The 10,394-nt window shown below is 41.7% G+C and overlaps 2 long non-coding RNA genes across 2 annotated transcripts in view; one reads left to right on the forward strand and one right to left on the reverse strand.

Annotated features, from left to right (window-relative positions):
* LOC116076134 overlaps positions 1–1,067 on the reverse strand; it is a 2,235-nt gene extending 1,168 nt beyond the window's left edge. The window contains exon 1 of the long non-coding RNA XR_004112834.1: positions 593–1,067. This is a non-coding gene — a long non-coding RNA (uncharacterized LOC116076134). The remainder of the gene's footprint in view (positions 1–592) is intronic.
* Positions 1,068–1,421: 354 nt separating this feature from the next.
* On the forward strand, positions 1,422–7,389 carry LOC116076135. The gene is made up of 4 exons (XR_004112835.1): positions 1,422–1,478; positions 3,135–3,241; positions 6,111–6,208; positions 7,277–7,389. It is a non-coding gene; the product is annotated as an uncharacterized LOC116076135 (long non-coding RNA).
* The last annotated feature ends 3,005 nt before the right edge of the window (positions 7,390–10,394 follow it).

A 10,394-nucleotide genomic window follows, 5' to 3' on the forward strand; every position in this document is an offset into this window, starting at 1 on the left:
GGGGGACTGGCAGGAGCGTTTGAACCAGCCCATGTGTGTGTATGCTCTTTGGTTGGTAGCTCAGTCTCTGGGAGCTCCCAAGGATCCAGGTTTGTTGACACTCTTAGTCTTCCTGTGGGGGTGCCATCTCCTTGAGGGCCTTCAATCCTTCCCTTAAATGTTTTTTATTAACTTCTTACCCTTTCGTCACTGCTATGACCATCCTTGAAACCTCAGTTTACCGCTCTGGGAAAGTTACTCATGCTCCTAACTCTAAACAGAAGTGCTCCCATACACCTGGCAACCTGGGGAATACATATTCCTAAACTTCAAGAAAGAAAAGATGTCTTGCTGGAGACTCTATTTAACTATTCAAAGCTTTTAAGCTCCTCTATGTATAATAGAACACATCACGGTGTTGTTGAATGACGAAGACATCTTTCAAAGTCTCTGCAGTATGGAAAAGAGAAACTGATCTTTGTCACATGTTGCTCTGCTCAGTATTTCTTACTCAGGAGAACTTACCCATTTGTTAGGAAACTGGATGAGCAGGTGGCCCTGAAGTTACTTATGGAAATTCTGTACTTAGGAAATAAAAGGTTTTGTCTATCACCTCAGTGCCTGGTGTGCAGGGATGCTCGGTAAACACGAGTTGGTGTGCCGGCTCATTTTAACCAGTGGCGCTTGTCCAGTCGGATGTCAGCAGCGCTGTGGAACCACACATTGTTACAGTGAACGCCACTCATGGTCTAGAAACGCTTTCACATTCTGATGTGTGTAATGAGGCATGCGATGCCTAACTGACACATGGTTTTTCCGCTACTTCAAAACCAGAAACAGTCGCTTTAGTTTGTGGCTTTGTGAGAAGGACACTTTTGTGTGTGAACATCAGACTCTTGTCTTCAAAGCTTGAAAATGCCCGTGGTTCCCAGACAGCTGCCGGGCTTATGGCGGGAGTAAATAGGACTGCAGTGGCTGCGGCTTCGTTTTTTGATGAAGATCAAAAGGATGGAAAGGGGATCTATCCACTACGGAGAAAAGGAATTTGGAGTCTCTGTGACTGTCATTAGAGTGCTGTCAGAATGTTTTTCTGAGAAAAGAGTAATCTAGTTCAAGAGTTCCAAAATCGGAATGACATAAGGGCACCGGGAGAGCAACCCTCTCAAGCTGCACAGAGTTCTAGCCTGATCCTATCGGTGTGTTAGCCTTTAAGACGATTAGATGATTCTAATAGCCCATTAAAGCTCAAATGTGGGATAAAGTAGTTTAAAAATCTCTTATTTTCAGGATAGTGCTAATTTTCCCCTTGAAGGCTCTGGATAAAACATTTTAAAGAAAACATGTTTAGCAATGCATTGGCTTCTTGTTTTGTCACTGTGACCAAATACCTGACAGACACAACTTAAGGAGAGGTTTCCTTAGGCTCATAGTTCAAGAGTGTGGTCCATCATGGGGGTGAAGCCATTGGTCAAAGTTGACCCACAGTCAGGAAAGAAAAGGTGATAAATGTTGATGCTCAGCTTCCTTTCTTGCTTCTGTACAGCCCAGGACTCCAGCCCGTGGAATGGCACTGCCAATGCTCAGAGTGGGCCTTCCCACTTCAATTAACCTCTAGAAAACGCCTCATAGTCATACCCAGTGTATTAGTCAGGGTTCTCTAGAGTGACAGAACTTATGGGTAATCTCTAGATAGTAAGGGAATTTGTTGATGACTTACAGACAGTAGTCCAACTCCAACAATAGACAGCAGCAGCTGTGAATGGAGGTCCAAGGATCTAACAGTTGCTCAGTTCCACAAGGCAAGCAGGCAAAGGACAGAGCGAGAGTGAGAGTGAGAGCGAGAGAGAGAGAGAGAGAGAGAGAGAGAGAGAGAATCTTCCTTCTTCCAATGTCCTTATGTAGGTCTCTAGCAGAAAGTGTGGTCCAGATTAAAAGTGTGTGCCACCAAGCTTGGATCTGGGACTTGCTTTGACTCACATGACCTTGAACTCAGAGATCTCTGGGATTCATAGTCACTATGCCTCAAGATCTCCATGCCAAATCCAGATAAGTAACTTGTATCTCCCAGCCTCCAGGTTAGGATCACAGGTGAGCCTTCTAACTCTGGATTGTAGTTCATTCCAGATATAGTCAAGTTGACAACCAGGAAGGGCCACTACACCCAGAGATTTGTTTTCTAGGTGATTCTAGATCATTGGTTCTCAACCAGTCAGTTCTGCCCCCTTGGGGTTGCATATCAGATATGTACATTATGATTCATCACAGTAGCAAAATTACAGTTATGAGGGAAGTAGCAACAGACATAATTTTATGGTTGGGGGTCACCACAACACAAGGAACTGTATTAGAGGGTTGCAGCATAAGGAAGGTTGAAGATTGATGTTATTAAATTGCCAGTCAATACCATCAGAGGTAATAATGTTGAAAAGATATGTCAGATAAAGGAGATTGATTTGGGTGTATTTTCTTCTTTGATGTTTTGTATGGCTAAGAGACTGTCATTGTGTTGGGGATACACTGTGTGAAGTATTCAATAGTAAATTCTGCACTGGCAGGGAGCTAATGGCCCATCATCCATCTCATATTTTGTAACATTCATTGTTCCTCACCTGCCTAAGGCTTTAATAAAGAACTGATGATCAATAGCTGGGCAGGAAGTGGAAGGCAGAACGTTCAGGCAGAGATAGGGATTCTGGGAGAAGAATTGAGAGGCAAGAGATTCAGCCAGCAGACACGGAGGTGAATGGAGGGACCAGAGAGGATCCAAGAGGTAGAGCTGACCATGTGGCAGGACAGAGTGCCAGGATTAGTCAGGTTAGTTAGCTAGGCTACTGCTCTGGCTGAAAGGCCCAAGCTTTAAAATATTAAACAAAGCCTTTGTGTCGTTATTTATATTGCTAGCAGATAATTAGAGATAATTACGTTGTATAGTTTTTTATTCTATTTTTATTTTTTAAAACAGTTTTTAAACTTAAGTATATTTTGAACATATTCTTCTCCTTCCCCAAGTCCTTGCAGATGAGACTATAGGTACCCTTGGTCTCACTGGGGCACATTTTGGCAAGGATCCTTTAAAAAGCAACTTTTCTCCTTTTAAATAGAGGGAAAGACAATCTGGGTGATTGTAATTTTGATTTCATTTATCTTATTAACAGCGTATTTTATATTGAAAGCTGATCCTCCACCCCCACCCTGCCATTACCAGTAGCTATCAGCTGCGGCAGTCCACTGAAAGAGGAGAACAGGATTTCTAAAAGGCAAGGTATGAATCCTTTCTTGGAAAAGCTGGTTTGAAAGCAAGTTCTAACAAGTCAGTCTTTTCTCTAGGGAAAAAGGGTCACATTTTGTGAAAATGTTGGTTGCCTTTCATTAAAAAAATAAATAAGTAAAAATAAAAAACAGCTGCCAAAGTTTCAGCTAAAATAGTAACAGTGGTCCAGAATCACCCAGGTGCACCTACCTTCCTTGATGACGGACGATGAGAGGCTAAACCAAGATGTAAGTGGGGACACTCATGGAGCCAGCCCCTCAGTGAGCTTGCTTCTACCTGGAGCACTTTCTAACTGAGCAGACACATACAGGGCCACAGCTGAAGTTTAGGGAGGATTTGTAGCTCTAATAAACTTCCCTAAGATAATCTACAAGTAAATCATGGATAAAAAAAAAATATTGGGATAAAATCAATGTGAGTTCCCATTAGTCCGAGGATGCTTCTGCAATGAGAAGTCATGTCGTGGCACACCTGAGAGTGTGGGGGATTATTCATACGATATGATGATGTATCTCAGATTTTTGAAAATTTGTTTCTATTCATTCAGTCAGCATTTTTGAATATCCACTCTGTGCCAGTCGGGCCCCCAGAGCAAATGCTTTCCTGACCTTATTCATCTTTCCATTGAGATCAGTAGTCAGCAAACTGGGATTCATGAACCAAATCTAGTTCATTGCCTATTTTTACAAATAAAGTTTTATAAGGACATAGATATCTTCACTTGTTTTTTCAGTATAATGGCAGTGTCCTGACAAAGATTACATAGCTCTGGGTACTGACTTTTTTTTGTGGTTGTGATAAATACCTGAAGGGAGTAACTTAGGAAAGGAAGGATTTATTAGGGCTCATGGTTTCAGGGGATGCAGTTCATCATGACAGAGAAAGCCTGGGAGCCAGCAGCTTGCTTATTCTTGGCAGGCTGGGAAGCAGAACGAGGTAAATGCTGGTGCTCACCTGGCTTTCTTTCCTCGACTCCTTTAATTCAAGCCGAGCCCCCAGCCTATGGCATAGTGCCTCCCAGATTCAGAGCCCGCATGCATTCGTGTTCACTACTCTGTTGGTACTCCCTGAAAACATCCTCACAGCCCCGCCCAGCTGTGTGTCCTGGTGATTCTAGATCCCATCAGGTTGACAAGGAAGACTAATCAGCACATTTTGAGAGCTCAACAATACTATTTGCCTATGCATCTTGACTTGCAATGAGTCATAGGTCTTGTTTGAGGTCTCTGGTCAATACTGGATATACTACCAATACTGGATCCCCACCAGGACTCCTCTCAGATATTCTGTTGCTGCTGCCCTATGTCATGGAGATTCTGCAGTTCTGGATCTCAAGGATGCACTCCCTTTACATGCTCCAGCAGATCATGGATAGGGAGGATGTTGGGGTGGGTCAACTCAGAGCCCTGGATATGAGCCTGGGTGGAAGCTGAGTTGGTCTTACACCCTCAGGCTGGCTCTCCTATGCCCCACTTCCCCCAACCAAAGCCAGCTCTACTGTGCTGCCCAGGCAAGGTGCAGGGCTGGCTCTCCTGAGGGCTGTAGTTGTTGAGGAGCAGGGTCAGATCTCCAGTTCTTATGACCTTGGGGCCACAGGGTGACACACTGTAGCTTCGTTTGTTTTGTTTCTTTTTAAAATTTTTAGTTTAATTTTTTTTCTTTTGTGGGGAGGTTGCAAGGACAGAGGGTGGATAAGAAAGGGCGGGAAGATGAGTGGGATTGGGGTGCATGGTGTGAAATTCACAAAGAATCAACGACAAGTTAAAAAGATACTTATTATTTGGTCCTTTGTAGAAACAACACCGTCAGTTTCAGTCTAGTCTCTTTCTGAATTATTGAATCTAAGGTGGGGATAGAAATGAAACCCCAAGCCGGGCAGTGGTGGCACACGCCTTTAATCCCAGCACTTGGGAGGCAGAGGCAGGAGGATTTCTGAGTTCGAGGCCAGCCTGGTCTACAGAGTGAGTTCCAGGACAGCTAGGGCTACATAGAGAAACCCTGTCTCGAAAAACCAAAAAAAAAAAAAAAAAAAAAAAAAAAAAAAAAAAAAAAAAAAAAAAAAAAAAAGAAATGAAACCCCAAAAGAGCTGACTAGCAAAATTCACAATGTCCACTCAAGTCATTATAAACCATTTTAATAATTCTAAGGGCATGTGCTCAATAAAAGACCATTTTAAGGTGTTTATTTGGGGAACAGATTGAAAGAGTGTGTCTTAATCATGTCTTAACATGACAGTATAAATAATGAAATATACCATTTTTTTAATGATGGGATCAAAATATCTTTGCAGAGGGAGGGGGTATACCTAAAAATTAATGGTGGAAAAGAATCATAGATAAGAGAACAGCTATAGCCAATATGGCAGAATCTCTAATGCTTTCTGGCCAAGGAGTTTGAGGGCTATCACAGCCAGACCACTATCCTGTCGAAAACAAGTTCACTGGGAGAAGTGAGGAAGAGTCTTATATTGTGAGCTAGAATTCACCGGCAGAAGGCATAATACAATCCCCATGTCAGTGAATTTTTAATTCAAGGTCCTGTGAAGGCTCTATGCCCCAGTGTAGGGGAATGCCAAGGCCAGGAAGCAGGAGTGGGTGAGTTGGTGAGTAGGGGGAAGGGGGAGGGAACAGGGGTTTTTATGGAGGGGAAACCGGGAGAGGGGATATCATTTGAAATGTAAATAAAGAAAATATCTAATAAAAAGAACCTCTACTATTGACATTCTATCGGGGAGGTCTTGTGCCTAATTTTGGGCTGTGAAGTGAAGGGATTATCAGGGAATATGGGGGAAGGGACTTCAGGTGACCTTCTAGTCTGCTTAGTTACAATAGATCTACCCCACCTTTTCCATTCTACCAGTTTCCCTGACTGTGCCTGTTGAAGCTCATCTATCCCAGAAAGACACTAAGGAGGCAGTTAGCTTTTCAAAAACCACTTTCAAGCACCTACAAAGACAGGTATGTGCTCTTCATGTAGTAGATTGCGCTAGGTTTGCTGTGTGTGAAAGACGTCTTTCAACTAGTTTTTAAAATATTGGGGGAAAATGGCTTCCATGAAAATACTTTGTGTTGGAAGGAAAAATGTAAAAACGAAGAACTTCAGTTTCATTAAATCCTTAAAAGATGTGTGGCCTCATTTCTTTAATTAAATTAGTTTCACTTGTTCAAAGTTGTGTTTATGATTTTCAACTTGGTGAAACCTAAATTGTCTATGAATAGGGTGACTAATTCAAGCAAATAACTTCATTTGATCTAGGAAAAATAAAGTCAATACTCTGAAGGGAGAAATGGCATCACAGCAGAGTGGATTTATCAGAAAACGAGAAGCTTTAGTGGATTTGGCAGGAGTCTGGTTTCGGGACTTAGATCTTCCAACTGGGCATTGCAACTACATTGCTTATCGCTGGAGGGTCCTGACTTCACTTCATCCTAAGAAATCTTTTTGTTTTACAGATCTTTTCTTTTAAAAGAAAAGCAAGTATCCTAGTTGGCCAAAAGATAGTTATTTCTGTTTTTCTTTCACTTGAAAAAGCAACCAGGACTTGGAGAAAATCAGTTGCTCAATGGCAAGGCTAGGTCTACATGAGAGCTGTGGATTACGAATGTAGGCTGCATGTAGACCTAGAAAGATCACATTCCCCCCTTTCGGAAACCAATTCTTGTTAATTCCGTCTCGCTTTCCTGTCCAGCATCTTTCTGTCATCTAACTTGGTTTAGTAGACAGTTGGTATAGTCCTGGCTTTACATCTGTCCTTGGAATCAGGTGCAAGGATCTTTCTTGTTGAATTATTTCTCATTTTAAAATATTATCACATTTGCAGGAGACATTATTATAATTCTTAGTTAGATTTCTCCTGAGGATTAAGCAGCATCACAAATGCAAAGCACTTTAGCACAGTGTTCCCCATTCAGTAGTAAGGAAACATTGAGTATCAGAATTCAAAGGCTCACATGCCTCTTGTTGAAAATTAAACTTATGAGCTTAAGTCTCGGTATGAGATTCTAAGCATTCAATTCCATATCTAGCCTATTTCCCAAGGAAGAAGTATCCTAGTTATGATGGGCCACTTTGTCCTAAGTATGAGAACTGAGCTGGGAAGAAGTGGAAAGGCTCCATCTACTCATGCTATACCCGTGACCCAGGTAAGAGGCGTGAAGATAAGACCCAGAGAAGCCGGGAACTGGTTTGGATACAGATCCTGTGAATGGGAGTGGGAATTAAAGCAGATCTTGATGGGGGCAGAGAAGAAATATTATTTATATAGTACTACAATTTGGCTTTATGACAGTGGAGCAGTACCCCCAGAGAACTTTCTATAAAGAATAAGGACATAGTTGAAACTATGAAATAGCAACTGCCCAGTGCTTTCTAAATCGAGTGTCCCGAGTGAACTTCACCAGAACCACAGGAGATGGCTGCTGTTGCTTCAGTTTGGATGACTAAACAGAGGCTACAAGAAGTCCAGACGTTTTTATGAGACCACGAAGCAGGGAAATGGTAGGGCTTTCATTAAAATTCAGCCTGCAAACTTGAAAGCCTATGTCCTTTCATGTCATTTTGTTTTTGTGGTACTGGCTATTAAACCCAGAGCTTTGTAGAATGCGTGAGAGCACTGTGTCATTGAGCTACATCTCCAGCCCTTTAAGATTAGGGTCTTGCTAACTTCTGAAGGCTGGTCTCAAACTTGCAAATCCTCCTGCTCCTCCCTCCCAAGAGGCTGAGATGATAGATGTATGTTACACCCAGGTTATTTTATTTTAAATAGTTAAGTATTTTATTCCTCTAAAATATAGTTAGACAAATAAGAAAGAGCATATAGGGGCAATTCCAAAGAAGGGTGTTATGGGATTGAGCAGCAGGTTTGAGTGAAAAATCCCCAAAGCTCAGGGCACAGAAAGCACAGGCTAAAACTTAACTGGTAAAATAGGAGGCTAGGATGACAACCAGAGCCACGCCCCTCCCTCCCATCCCGGGCCTCTTACCTTTCTCTCTACTGACAGTGAGATACTTGCAAGACCTTTTCTCCTGCTGCCTAGATGGCTTCTTTTCTTCCTTACAGGTGTTAAAAACACTCCCAAGAAGAACTGCCATGAGTTCAAGTCCTACTGTGACTACATAGTGGATCCCAGGTGAGCCTGTTCTATATAAAGAGCACCTGTCTAAAACAACAACAACAACAACAACAACAAAAGTCCTCTCCAGAAAATTATTTAGATGATGCAATTTCTGTCTTGTGACCTATTTTACCAGGGTCAGGAGAGAAGAGGATAGCAATTAGGTGTAAAAAGTAGGGGGAAATTGCAAGACTATAAATAGCATTACAATTATATTAAACTGTTTGTACAATTTGGCTTTTTTCTTCCATGTGACACTGCCTACTGGCCAGAAGGAAAGACTGAGTGGTTTCCCTACTCTTACAGAACCTGAAATTGCAAAGCTGAGAGTCCCACCCCAAATAACTCATTACCCAAACCCGAGGTTTTCCACAATACAGTGCGTATCTTGACCTTGATGACAACACCGCTGTCAGATGCAGGGGAGGGCTTTTGTTGTTGTAGTCAGAGCAGGATTTGAACTCATGGTGACTCTTCTGGGGAGTGTTTTTAACACCTGTAAAGAAGAAAGGAAGCCAGCTAAGCAGCAGGAGAAAATAGCTTGCAATGTATTCACAAGCCAAGTCTCAGTGGATTCCACAAGTCTTTCAGAACTAGGGACTGTGATATGTGTAAGATCTGAGTTGCAGTAGCTCCTGAGAGGGTATAACTTTGCAATAGTTATGTTCACTTTGCCAAGAGCTATTCCCAAGAGGAATTCATCTCTGGACTGTTAGCAGACAACCGTGGGTAGCTGTGGGAATGAAGTAGAGCCCTGAGTGAAGAAACACCACAGCATTAGGTCAAGTTAAGCATCCATTGACTTGCATTTTGCACCATCCATGTCCTTGATTTCCCTGCTCAGGGCTGCAAGGCTCGTGACGCACATTGACTGAGGATATGCTTGGCACTGTGGCATGCCTGTCACTTAGACACTCCCGTAGAGTCTCCAAAACAAGCTTAAGGAAAAAAGATGGCAGTTGATGACATCACTTCCTCAAGGTATTTTGAGCAAAGTAAAGTCTATGTGACTTTGAACGTGGTGCCCGTCCCTTGCTGCCTCACCAAATCTTTTCTCTCTAGTTTCTAACAACATTACCATGTACAGTATTCTTTCAGTATGTTTGTAAAACAAGACGCATCATCTAGCTTTCTTGCCGTGTGTTTATTTTATTTTAAAAGCTCTTTAATATATGTTGTTCAGTCTGTACAGGGCTGTACAATTTAGAATCTGGCAACCATCAAGGATCTGTACACCAAGGTGAAGACAAAATCATTTCATCATGTGCATGAGGGAGCCTTTAATTTAATTTAAAATCTCTTCATCAAAACCTTTTATAATATAATACAAATATGTCCTTGAGTGGAGGCCAGTTTCTTAGGACCCCACATAAAGAGTTAAGTTTAGTCTTCTTTTTTGTACTTTTAATGTTAACTTAAGGGTTTTTCAAAGCAATAATGCAATAAGAAAGTTCATGATTATAGGAAATTGGGACATGATTGATTCAAGGCTAATGAGGTAATCTCAACTTAGTAACAAAATATAGTTTTCTTTCCTTGGTTCTTATTCCTATGTGATTTCAGTAGTTGCAAAAAAAAAGCAACATTTTTTTTTAATGTCAAAGGGAAATGATGTTTCTTGGTAAAAATCTTTCTCTGCATCCTACAGAGTTGGTGACAGCTCAGATGATTTTACTGAAATCTTTAAGATGACAACATCTTTAAAATGACTTTGAAAACCTTTTGTGATTTAGTCTCATAAGTTTTACCCTTCACACACACACCATACAGAATACGGAGTTACATGACATTTCCACCTACACGTGTAATGTGCTTTGGTCATATTAACCCTTTCTATTGCCCATCTCTCCTCTCTTTCTAGCCCCTCCTCTTCCCACACCTCTAATTATAGCTCCCTTGATCCCTTTTTAGCTTCATGCATTCCTGCCTCATTCTTTCTTGCGCTCTCTCTCTCCTTTTCTTTATTAATTTCTATACATGAGAGAAAATGTATACTACTTGCTGTGTGTGCCTGGCCTATTTCGCTTAG

The sequence above is a fragment of the Mastomys coucha genome, unplaced genomic scaffold (genome assembly GCF_008632895.1).
Source record: "Mastomys coucha isolate ucsf_1 unplaced genomic scaffold, UCSF_Mcou_1 pScaffold4, whole genome shotgun sequence".
Lineage (NCBI taxonomy): Eukaryota > Metazoa > Chordata > Mammalia > Rodentia > Muridae > Mastomys > Mastomys coucha.